Genomic DNA, 11,795 nt, shown 5'->3' with positions numbered 1-11,795 from the left:
GGACTCACTAAACACACATGCTTCATTTGTAAATAATGTCTGAGTGTTGTTGTGTGCCCGACTACCCGTAAATTAAAAAAAAATAATAATAAATTGTGCCGTCTGGTTTGCCTAATATAATAAGAAATTTGATTTTTTTTTTAAACTTTTGATACTTAAGTATATTTTATCAATTACATTTACTTTTGATAGTTAAGTAGATTTAAAACCATATACATTTAGTTTTTTACTCAAGTAGTATTTTACTGGGTGACTTTCACTTTTACTTGAGTCATTTTCTATTAAGGTATCTTTACTTTTACTCAAGTATTACAATTGGGTACTTTTTCCACCACATTGTGTTCAGTAGGGTGAAACGTTAAAAAAACATGTTCGTAATAGCAATAGAGACTGTTCACTAAAACGTATAGGAGACTGAGTCATCACATTACAGCAAAACATGGTTTATTCAACATTCCTTTCCAAACTAACCATACCTCTATGATTGGTGAATGTCAAAGCGTAAATATTGCTTGTTCACAAAGGCATTAATACTGAATGGATTGCGCTCTCTCGCTCTCAACATGAGGACACACAGCGCCCCCTAGTATTGCTTGGTGGTTTTGTCTTTGGAGTGTTGAAATGATGTAATGTAGAAGTACACAACTCACAGTCCTTGAGGGCCACAGTCCATAGCTGCAGAAAGTAGTTTGGGGGTGGGGATGCCGCAATTTTTTTTGGGGGGGGGGAAATTGCCGTGCTAAAGATGTCTAGATTGGTCCGCTAATACAGGACTAGTAAAGGCCCAGTACTCTACTTTTGTGAACATTTTTTAACTAAATGTATGAGTGTTTACCAGCATTTGTAACTTCAGTCTGACAATTCTGTACAAAACAGTTAATCTGAATATAAAAGTACTTGCTTGATATGTTTTCCCAGTTTCTTGAAATACTTTACAAATGCAACTTATTTCTATGTGAACACTAAAATGGTCTATTCATTCCTTTTCCATAGACACTCTTATCCAGAGCAACTTACCATAGTGAGTGCATACATTTTCATACTTTTTTTGTACTGGTCCCCCATGGGAATCCAACCCACAACCCTAGCATTCTCTACAACTGAGCCACATCACATCCTCACAAACCACTTGATGTCTCCATGTACTCAGTTACTGTATTGGTCATTGTTTTTCTTCATGGTGATGGAAAGTCTACAGGTACAAACCTAGATGACCAGCCTATGTACAATACAGTAATGTACATTTACATTAAGTGGTTTGTAAATTAATACTGCACAAAAACTGGTTGTTTTCCATGTCATTTGATCAAGAAAAATATTTAATGTGATGTGGATGTTTTGTGTCTTTGCCCATAACTCTTCACCTTTTGATGTAAATGTTTGAGGACAGGGTTTTGTTCTTTCTGGATTCCATTAGAATGACAATCATAGAAAAAGGCACAAGGCAACAACTTACAATTCCAACTATTGAATCCTGCAAGATACTGTTCTTAATGACCCAACTACATTTTATGCCAAAGCAGAGATACTGAATTTTTTTGTTGTTGCCCATGCTACAGACGTCTATATCGGTCCGCTGATACTAGTAAAGGCCCAGTGCACTACTTTTTAAAAATGTATTATTAAAATATATTTTATTACAAAAAAATTGTATTCTGATTTTTCAGGGGGGTGCTCCAGCACCCTCAGCAACCCTACTTCCTGCGGCAATGCCACAGTCCTGCTTTTAATTCATGCCTTGCATTTAATTTATCAGTTCGTGTCATTCATTGGCAAGGACAATGCAGCCCTTGAAGACCTGATTTTTGTTATTTTATATAATCCCCCCAACACGACCAGGTAGAAAATAATAGTATTTCTGCCCTTTGTGGTCCAGAATGAGCAGCCCTGCCCTACTGTGCATGTCATATGTGACTAGCATTTAGAGAAACCATGGTCCATTTACTTCAATGGCTAAAATGTAGTGAACAAAAGACAGTAGTGGAAAAAAAAGAAGATTTGTAAACACAGAATGTTGCTATTTTCAAACCCAAACTGTCCAATAAAATGATGACTTGGTACATCAGACCTAAAAATCAAAATCAATCCAATTATATTGAGGCATCATATACCTGCATTTTTAAAATGTATTTACGCAAACATTTCTCTCATATTTATAAATGTAACATATTTATATTATTCTTAATATAATTAACAGTGCATACTCTTTTAGAAGACAGTATATAACAACTAACAGTTTTGTTGGCGCTTGTGTCGTGAGCAAATGTTGCATGATTCTCTGTCTGTTCCAAAGTGTTTCGGTTAGAAACAAGCCTGTTCTGAATGGTCTTCGCAGAGCCCTGCTTGCCACAAAAAACAAACTAACAAGAATCAACCCCAAACACACACACACAGCAGTCTTTGTCTTTTAAATCTGAATTCCCAGAGGTGGTTCCCTGCTCTCAATGTTTCGTCATTCCTCCAAGAGAGAAAGAGAGAGAGAGACCATGGCTGTGCCAGGGGATGATGTAGCTCTCTCCTTTTCTCTTATTCTGTCCTGGAATACTGATTTCCAAAGGGAGCGTTGTCTGGAACACTGATATTCACAAGGCCTCTTCCCAGCTAGCCCTCAGGCTGGGACATATACTGCCGGAGTCACCAGCTAGCAACGTGCACATGGCGATTGCCATCAAGCAAGGACAGAAATAAAACTCAGAGTTAATTTCCTGTGTTTTCCTCCCACTCATTCCTGATAGGTGGTTACCTGATAATTGTGCAGTGTCACGGGTTTCAAGTGTTTCACTGTTTTCTCTTCAAGTATTTTAAAAATCCTACAAAGTTCTACCCTTCTTCCAAGAGCTGGGTTGTTATTAGTGGGTTTTGCATTTGGATCCCGTTACGATCGGCCCGGCGAATTCCACAAAGTTGTCTATGAGAACTGGCCACGCCCCTGACAGGAAGGAAACATATGATTAGAGGGCAATTTACTGACTGTCTTGCTCCAGGTAGAAGTTGCCCTAAGCACAGATCTGAGAACAGCAGGCTCTCTCTACAACTTAACTGTCAGCATTGGGGGAAAAGGCAAAACTGACGTTAAATCAGTGTCTAGGAGCAACTTCATTCCGGATCAACTCCTCATCTAGAGCAGTGGTCACCAAACCTGGTCCAGGAGAGCTGCAGGGTCTGCAGGCTTTTGTTTCGGCCAAGTACTGAATCACCTGATTCATCTAATTTACAGCTCATCAGAACCTTGATTAGCTGAATCAGGTGTATTGGTGCTGAGCTAGAACAAAAGCCTGCCCACTCAGTAGCTTTCCAGGTTCAGGGTTGATGACTACTGAATTCTGCCATTGTGTATATTCAGTTGAGAGCAACGTTTGTTGCACTGCACTTTTGCAGACAGCAACGAACCATGACTACTCTGAGCCCTACTTTGACATGTCGTCTGCGATTATGTTGCCAAAATCCAAGAGTAAGTTCCACGTGTCTTTGGAACTCGACCGTTTGTGGTGTTCCTACGTAAAACACGAGAAAACGAAAGTGGGAAAAGTGTGATGGAAACTTTATAGATGTGCTTTTCTTTAAAATAATTTCTGTGTCTTCCTATGAACCAATTTCTGTGTTCATGCAAGTGAATGACTGAACAAATCGTCACTATCAGTAGCTGCAATTTGGCAGTACGCCCAGACATTGTTTTGAGAACGAAAGAGCTCAGTTTCAAGGATATCAGCTTAGAGAAAAGAAGCCTCGTGAGGTATTGGTCTGTTACATGTTATTACCCAGTATTGGTCGGTCACATGAATGAAACAAATAGTAATGATTCATTCATTATGCTAAATCATGCAAATATAACTTGTCTGTGTATAGCCGTATATAAGACAACTGCTGGGACTGCCCCAGCAGAGCTCCTGACAGACATTCACTATGGTGCATTAAGTTTGTTGGAACCTCTCCAGTGCGCTGACAAAAAACAATGATTCGTTAAGATTGCCTTCGAGTGTCCCTGTGTAAGAATTTCCACAACAAATGCACAAGAGAAAACAAGACACAGGCTGTACCTAACAAATAGCATCAAATGTAATGTTAGATAGGGATGCATAGCATTACTCCCTCACCAATAGGAACCTGTTTCAGAGGCCCAGGAACTTAAAATGGTCTGTCAGTACCAGATTCCAGTAGGCCACAGCCATCTCTAGATCTGAAACACAGCAAGAATCACACCTTGCTATCTCACTGTAGTTGAATCAGGTGTGTTCTCACTTGGTTGAAACAAAAGCCTGGACACCATCCTTCGGTGTCCTCAGGACCAGAGTTGAGAAACACTGATGCAACTTCAGTACAGTAACTCTTGTGAACACCGATGTAACCAACTCATCTGTGCTTACCTAAACCCTTCTGTCCAGGGTTCTTGGCAAAGTTGAACGTGAACTGGTAGAAGTCCTTGAACTTGCCGCTGTCTTTCAGCTCCTGTTCTAATCTGGGAAGAAGAGCCTTCAGCTTCTCTGGGCTGTCTCACCTGGAGAGAAGAGAAACAGAGTGGGCAAGTCAGTGGATATCTCTATCAAAAGCACACCACAAACAAACCTCATCTAATCCAGGAGGTTCCTAAACTGTTCTTGTGCTACGATCTACTACCCATCATTTGGATTCCCCAGGGCCATGTTCTGTGGGTACAAACAGGATAACATTTTGTAGTGAACGTTGTCCAATAAGAACACTCATTTTCGATATCCATTTAAAAACAAGTTCCCGTAGGACTCAGAGGTAACCTATGCTGACTTGGCTTCACACCAAACATGAAGACACAGCATTAATGCCAAAGTTGACTGAGTCGAAATATAGTACCTCACCCCACCATGGGAATACACACCAACAAGAAACCACAAAAACATGCTCCGGCTATAACCATTATCACACTGTCATGCCCCCAAACTGAGCTGTGTCGCAGAGTAATGACATCACCACTCGCTCACCCCAGTTCAGACATGCCGTCAAGGAACTCCTTCTTGCTGAACTCGCACTGGGTGGTGGCCCGGAACTTCCATGCCACCACCAGGACTCTGATGCAGGCCGGGTCCAGGGTGAGGTCATCGCAGAACTGCTGGATGCTGTCGATGCCAATCTTATTCTCATCCTGTGGATCTGTGGAAATACATGTGTATATAAACGCTTAATAAACACACACAGTCCAGAAATCACTATCGTAGGGATCTGAGAGAACACAAACACACATTTCTTCTTCTGGTGAACAAAATAAGCAATACAATGCATAACACCACAAATACATAATTCACACACACTTACGAAACCATAACAGACACACAATCTTTGGCACACACAATCTCTACGTGCTCTATTCCTCCAGAACTTCACCCACTTGCCTTTGTAACAGTTGTAGAGCTGTTCCAGCTTCTTCTCCACAGGAGATTGCATGGATTCCTTGTAGTAGAGGTCTGGGTTCTGGAAGTAGTTGTCTGTGACCACCTCTAGTTTCCAGTCATTCTGGGTCAGGCAGTAAGAGGCAGTCTTCTCCCCCGCCTGCGTGAAGGACCATGAACTGCCGGACCTTGTCTCTCTGCAAAGACTTCAGCTTATGCTGCACGGGGACAGGACTGTCAGACACAGACAGGCAAGGCAGCACCGAAAACAGGATGCACACACACACAGAGACGCACACCAGGATACACAGGGACACACACATCCATAGACATTCAGGCCGAGGTCATGCAGAAACAAGGGTAGATGGTCACAGACAGACACTCACTTTGTATGATCGTGAGATATAGGTTGACAAACAGCAGCCAACAGACAAGCAAACAAGCTGTGGGCAATACTTTGGGCATCCAGTCAGCAAGCAAGGCAGACTTAGAACTATTCTGAGAGTGGAGAACGTTGGTTAAGCACGGAGCATGTGCTGTGCATCCCAGAAGGTCCCCAGCATTTGGGGGGTCTGGTGGAATGTAATGTAACATGAGTAGGAGGATGCCATCAACTAGTCCAGGGTGTCCAATGGTCCCAAACGCATCATACTAATAATTCCAGATATACAGGTGTTATGTCCACCTTTGCAGAGTAAGCAGATTCTGTAATGATGTGACTAGGTGTATTTCAAACTGCGTGCATGAACAATGAAACATGCAATGCAGTCCTGCAGTCCTTCAGGAGACTGAAAAGATTTTGCATGGGTCCTCAGATCCTCAAACGGTTTTACAGCTGCTCCATCGAGAGCATCCTGACTGGTTGCATCACTGCCTGGTATGGCAACTGCTCGGCCTCCGACCGCAAGGCACTACAGAGGGTAGTGCGTATGGCCCAGTATATTACTGGGGCCAAGCTTCCTGCCATCCAGGACCTCTATACCAGGCAGTGTCAGAGGAAGGCCCTAAAAATTGTCAAAGACTCCAGCCACCCAAGTCATAGACTGTTCTCTCTGCTACCGCATGGCAAGCAGTACCGGAGGGCCAAGTGTAGGTCCAAGAGGCTTCTAAACAGCTTCTACCCCCAAGCCATAAGACTCCCCCAAGCCCCCCCCCCCCTTTTACACCGCTGCTACTCTGTTGTTATCATCTATGCATAGTCACGTTAATAACTCTACCTACATGTACATATTACCTCGACTAACCAGTGCCCCCGGACATTGACTCTGTAGCCCCATTTATATAGTCTCGCTATTGTTATTTTACTGCTGCTCTTTAATTTCTTATTCGTATATATATATATGTATATATTCATTAAACTGCATTGTTGGTTAGGGGCTAATAAATAAGCATTTCACTGTAAGGTCTACCTACACCTGTTGTATTCGGCGCATGTGACTAATACAATTTGATTTGATTTGCTTGAGTTTTAAAAGTTAGCCAAATTTCCATAGCCTCGAGACACTCGCATTAACATTTACTAACCATGTATGTGGCCAATACAATTTTTATTTGATTTGTAAACGATACTACCCCATGATCCCGGGTGTCTGATAACTGATCTTGATCAGGATTAGGCTGATAACTCTATTGAGAGTGTGAGCGAAAAGCCTCAACTATTATGTTGTTGAACAAACAAATGACCTCGAACGGCAACGTAATCAACAAAAACAAGTGTCAGATTGGGCATCCATATGATATGTCACGGATGTGTGAGAAAACCGTACACGTCCTGCCCGCTCACTGGTCTGGCTCGGACACCACCTATGGGGGGTGATATGTGCCAGAATTAAGCCTAGGCAAACGTACCGCCATGTGGCTGTTGCCTACCATTGAACGTCTGGCTGACATGACATGATACCAATGCCTTACTAACGTTTGCGTGACACCTGCGTGTAACTAATATGTTGTCATTAGCAACACCTTACTAATGTCTGCGTGTTAATGAAAGTCATAAAAGGTGCATATTTGATATTTATATTATTTAAATCTCAACCATAAATGTTAGAAATGTACAGTTTTTCCCGCGCAAGCCGACATTCCGAAGTAGCCAGCTATAGTGTAACCTACGGCTTGTGTATTTCCTGTTATCGCTAACTGCCTAGGAAAGATTATGTCCAATCTATAGGTAATCTGTCTTTCTCTCAACACCTCATGGCATGGTATGTTATCTTATCTCGCTGTATACAGATCTAAAATGTTGTTTACATCAGCCTACATCAGACAACCAATAAGAGTTGTGTCCATGGCTTTCAGTCGAATGGAGGAGTTCATAGGCTTTCCCAGAGGGTCCATGCTATTCGGAATCCTTGGGATGTCCCTACCTCAATCAAGTATGAATGTAAAATGGTTAAGTTTAGTGTTAGTTAACCTCTATGGGCTAGGTGGGACGCTTGCGTCCCACCTACTCAACAGCCAGTGTAATCCCGTGGCGCGTTATTCAAATTCCTCAAAAATGCAAAAACTTCAATTTCTCAAACATATGACTATTTTACACCATTTTAAAGATAAGACTCTCGTTAATCTAACCACACTGTCCGATTTCAAAAAGGCTTTACAACGAAAGCAAAACATTAGATTATGTCAGCAGAGTACCCAGCCAGAAATAATCAGACACCCATTTTTCAAGCTAGCATATAATGTCACATAAACCCAAACCACAGCTAAATGTAGCACTAACCTTTGATGATCTTCATCAGATGACAACCCTAGGACATGATGTTATACAATACATGCATGTTTTGTTCAATCAAGTTCATATTTATATCAAAAACCAGCTTTTTACATTAGCATGTGACTAGCATGTGACTAGCATTCCCACCGAACACTGCCGGTGAATTTACTAAATTACTCACGATAAACGTTCACAAAAAGCATAACAATTATTTTAAGAATTATAGATACAGAACTCCTCTATGCACTCGATATGTCCGATTTTAAAATAGCTTTTCGGTGAAAGCACATTTTGCAATATTCTCAGTAGATAGCCCGGCATCACAGGGCTAGCTATTTAGACACCCAGCAAGTTTAGCACTCACCAAAGTCAGATTTACTATAAGAGAAATGTTATTACCTTTGCTGTCTTCGTCAGAATGCACTTCCATGGACTTCTACTTCAATAACAAATGTTGGTTTGGTTCAAAATAATCCATTGTTATATCCAAATAGCGGCGTTTTGTTCGTGCGTTCAAGACACTATCCGAAAGGGTAAATAAGGCTGACGAGCATGGCGCAATTCGTGACAAATAATTTCTAAATATTCCATTACCGTACTTCAAAGCATGTCAACCGCTGTTTAAAATCAATTTTTATGCCATTTTTCTCATAAAAAAGCGATAATATTCCGACCGGGAATCTGCGTTTAGGTAAACAGACGAAAGAAAATAAAGCATGGGGTCGACTCGGGCACGCGCCTAAGCCCATAGTACTCTGATCGGCCACTTGCCAAAAGCGATAATGTGTTTCAGCCAGAGGCTGCCTCGATATCGTTCAGCTTTTTCCCGGGCTCTGAGAGCCTATGGGAGCCGTAGGAAGTGTCACGTTATAGCAAAGATCCTCAGTCTTCAATAAAAAGAGCCAAGATGAAACACAACTTGTCAGACAGGCCACTTCCTGCATGGAATCTTCTCAGGTTTTGGCCTGCCATATGAGTTCTGTTATACTCACAGACACCATTCAAACAGTTTTAGAAACTTTAGGGTGTTTTCTATCCAAAGCCAATAATTATATGCATATTCTAGTTACTGGGTAGGAGTGGTAACCAGATTAAATCGGGTACGTTTTTTATCCGGCCGTGTCAATACTGCCCCCTAGCCCTAACAGGTTAACCTGTTAGGGCTAGGGGGCAGTATTGACACGGCTGGATAAAAAAACATACCCGATTTAATCTGGTTACCACTCCTACCCAGTAACTAGAATATGCATATACTTATTACATATGGATAGAAAACACCCTAAATTTTCTAAAACTGTTTGAATGGTGTCTGTGAGTATAACAGAACTCATTTGGCAGGCAAAACCCTGAGACATTTTCTGACAGGAAGTGGATACCTGATGTGTTGTATTACCTTTAAACCTATCCCATTGAAAAACACAGGGGCTGAGGAATATTTTGGCACTTCCTATTGCTTCCACTAGATGTCACCAGCCTTTACAAAGTGTTTTGAGTCTTCTGGAGGGAGATCTGACCAAACAAGAGCCATGGAACGATGATGGCCCATTAGACACCTGGCGCGCAAGTTCATGTTGGGTACCCTCGTTCCAATACATTATAAAAGAGTATGCATTCGTCCACCTTGAATATTATTCATGTTCTGGTTAAAAAAGGCCCTAATGATTTATGCTATACAACGTTTGACATGTTTGAACGAACGTAAATATATTTTTTCCCCTCGTTCATGACGAGAAGTCCGGCTGGCTTACATCATGTGCTAACGAGACGGAGATTTTTGGACATAAATGATGAGCTTTTTTGAACAAAACTACATTCGTTATGGACCTGTGATACCTGGAAGTGACATCTGATGAAGAGAATCAAAGGTAATGGATTATTTACATAGTATTTTCGATTTTAGATCTCCCCAACATGACGTCTAGTCTGTATCGCAACGCGTATTTTTCTGGGCGCAGTGCTCAGATTATTGCAAAGTGTGATTTCCCAGTAAGGTTATTTTTAAATCTGGCAAGTTGATTGCGTTCAAGAGATGTAAATCTATAATTCTTTAAATGACAATATAATATTTTACCAATGTTTTCTAATTTTAATTATTTAATTTGTGACGCTGACTTGACTGCCGGTTATTGGAGGGAAACGATTTCCTCAACATCAATGCCATAGTAAAACGCTGTTTTTGGATATAAATATGAACTTGATAGAACTAAAAATGCATGCATTGTCTAACATAATGTCCTAGGAGTGTCATCTGATGGAGATTGTAAAAGGTTAGTGCATCATTTTAGCTCGTTTTATGGTTTTGGTGACCCTGTCTTTGAATTGACAAAACATTACACACAACTCTTGTAAATGTACTGTCCTAACATACTCTAAATGTATGCTTTCGCCGTAAAACCTTTTTGAAATCGTAAAACGTGGTTAGATTAAGGAGATGTTTATCTTTCAAAGGGTGTAAAATAGTTGTATGTTTGAAAAATTTGAATTTTGACATTTATTTGGATTCAAATTTGCCGCTCTTGAAATGCACCTGCTGTTGATGGAGTGCACCACGGGTGGCACGCTAGCGTCCCACCTAGCCCATAGAGGTTAAGGGTTATAGTTTAGGGTTTATGGTTCAGGGTAGGGACGTCCCAAGTTATCCGGATAGCAGTGACCGTTCATAGAGTGAGAGACGGACACGGTATCTGAGAGCTCGGTGGCGACGCAGATATTAAATATACTGCTCAAAAAAATAAAGGGAACACTAAAATAACACATCCTAGATCTGAATGAATAAAATAATCTTATTAAATACTTTTTTCTTTACATAGTTGAATGTGCTGACAACAAAATCACACAAAAATAATCAATGGAAATCCAATTTATCAACCCATGGAGGTCTGGATTTGGAGTCACACTCAAAATTAAAGTGGAAAACCACACTACAGGCTGATCCAACTTTGATGTAATGTCCTTAAAACAAGTCAAAATGAGACTCAGTAGTGTGTGTGGCCTCCACGTGCCTGTATGACCTCCCTACAACGCCTGGGCATGCTCCTGATGAGGTGGCGGATGGTCTCCTGAGGGATCTCCTCCCACACCTGGACTAAAGCATCCGCCAACTCCTGGACAGGCTGTGGTGCAACGTGGCATTGGTGGATGGAGCGAGACATGATGTCCCAGATGTGCTCAATTGGATTCAGGTCTGGGGAACGGGCGGGCCAGTGCATAGCATCAATGCCTTCCTCTTGCAGGAACTGCTGACACACTCCAGCCACATGAGGTCTAGCATTGTCTTGCATTAGGAGGAACCCAGGGCCAACCGCACCAGCATATGGTCTCACAAGGGGTCTGAGGATCTCATCTCGGTACCTAATGGCAGTCAGCTTACCTCTGGCGAGCACATGGAGGGCTGTGCGGCCCCCCAAAGAAATGCCACCCCACACCATGACTGACCCACCGCCAAACCGGTCATGCTGGAGGATGTTGCAGGCAGCAGAACGTTCTCCACGGCGTCTCCAGACTCTGTCACGTCTGTCACATGTGCTCAGTGTGAACCTGCTTTCATTTGTGAAGAGCACAGGGCGCCAGTGGCGAATTTGCCAATCTTGGTGTTCTCTGGCAAATGCCAAACGTCCTGCACGGTGTTGGGCTGTAAGCACAACCCCCACCTGTGGACGTCGGGCCCTCATACCACCCTCATGGAGTCTGTTTCTGACCGTTTGAGCAGACACATGCACATTTGT

General features: G+C 42.0%; 1 pseudogene across 1 annotated transcript; it reads right to left on the bottom strand.

The window, feature by feature from the left end:
* Nucleotides 1-427: 427 nt before the first annotated feature.
* LOC106586765 (DCN1-like protein 2) lies at nucleotides 428-7,211 on the bottom strand (annotated as a pseudogene). The gene is made up of 5 exons (XR_014382677.1): nucleotides 7,206-7,211; nucleotides 5,361-5,517; nucleotides 4,953-5,148; nucleotides 4,365-4,495; nucleotides 428-2,929 (listed from the first exon to the last, which is right to left on the bottom strand). The product of XR_014382677.1 is annotated as a DCN1-like protein 2 (transcript).
* Nucleotides 7,212-11,795: the final 4,584 nt, after the last annotated feature.

The sequence above is a fragment of the Salmo salar genome, chromosome 25, assembly GCF_965601325.2.
Source record: "Salmo salar chromosome 25, fSalSal1, whole genome shotgun sequence".
In the NCBI taxonomy this organism is placed as follows: Eukaryota; Metazoa; Chordata; class Actinopteri; order Salmoniformes; family Salmonidae; genus Salmo; species Salmo salar.
Note: the sequence above shows the minus strand (reverse complement) of the source record. Positions and strands in the feature narration are given on the sequence as shown.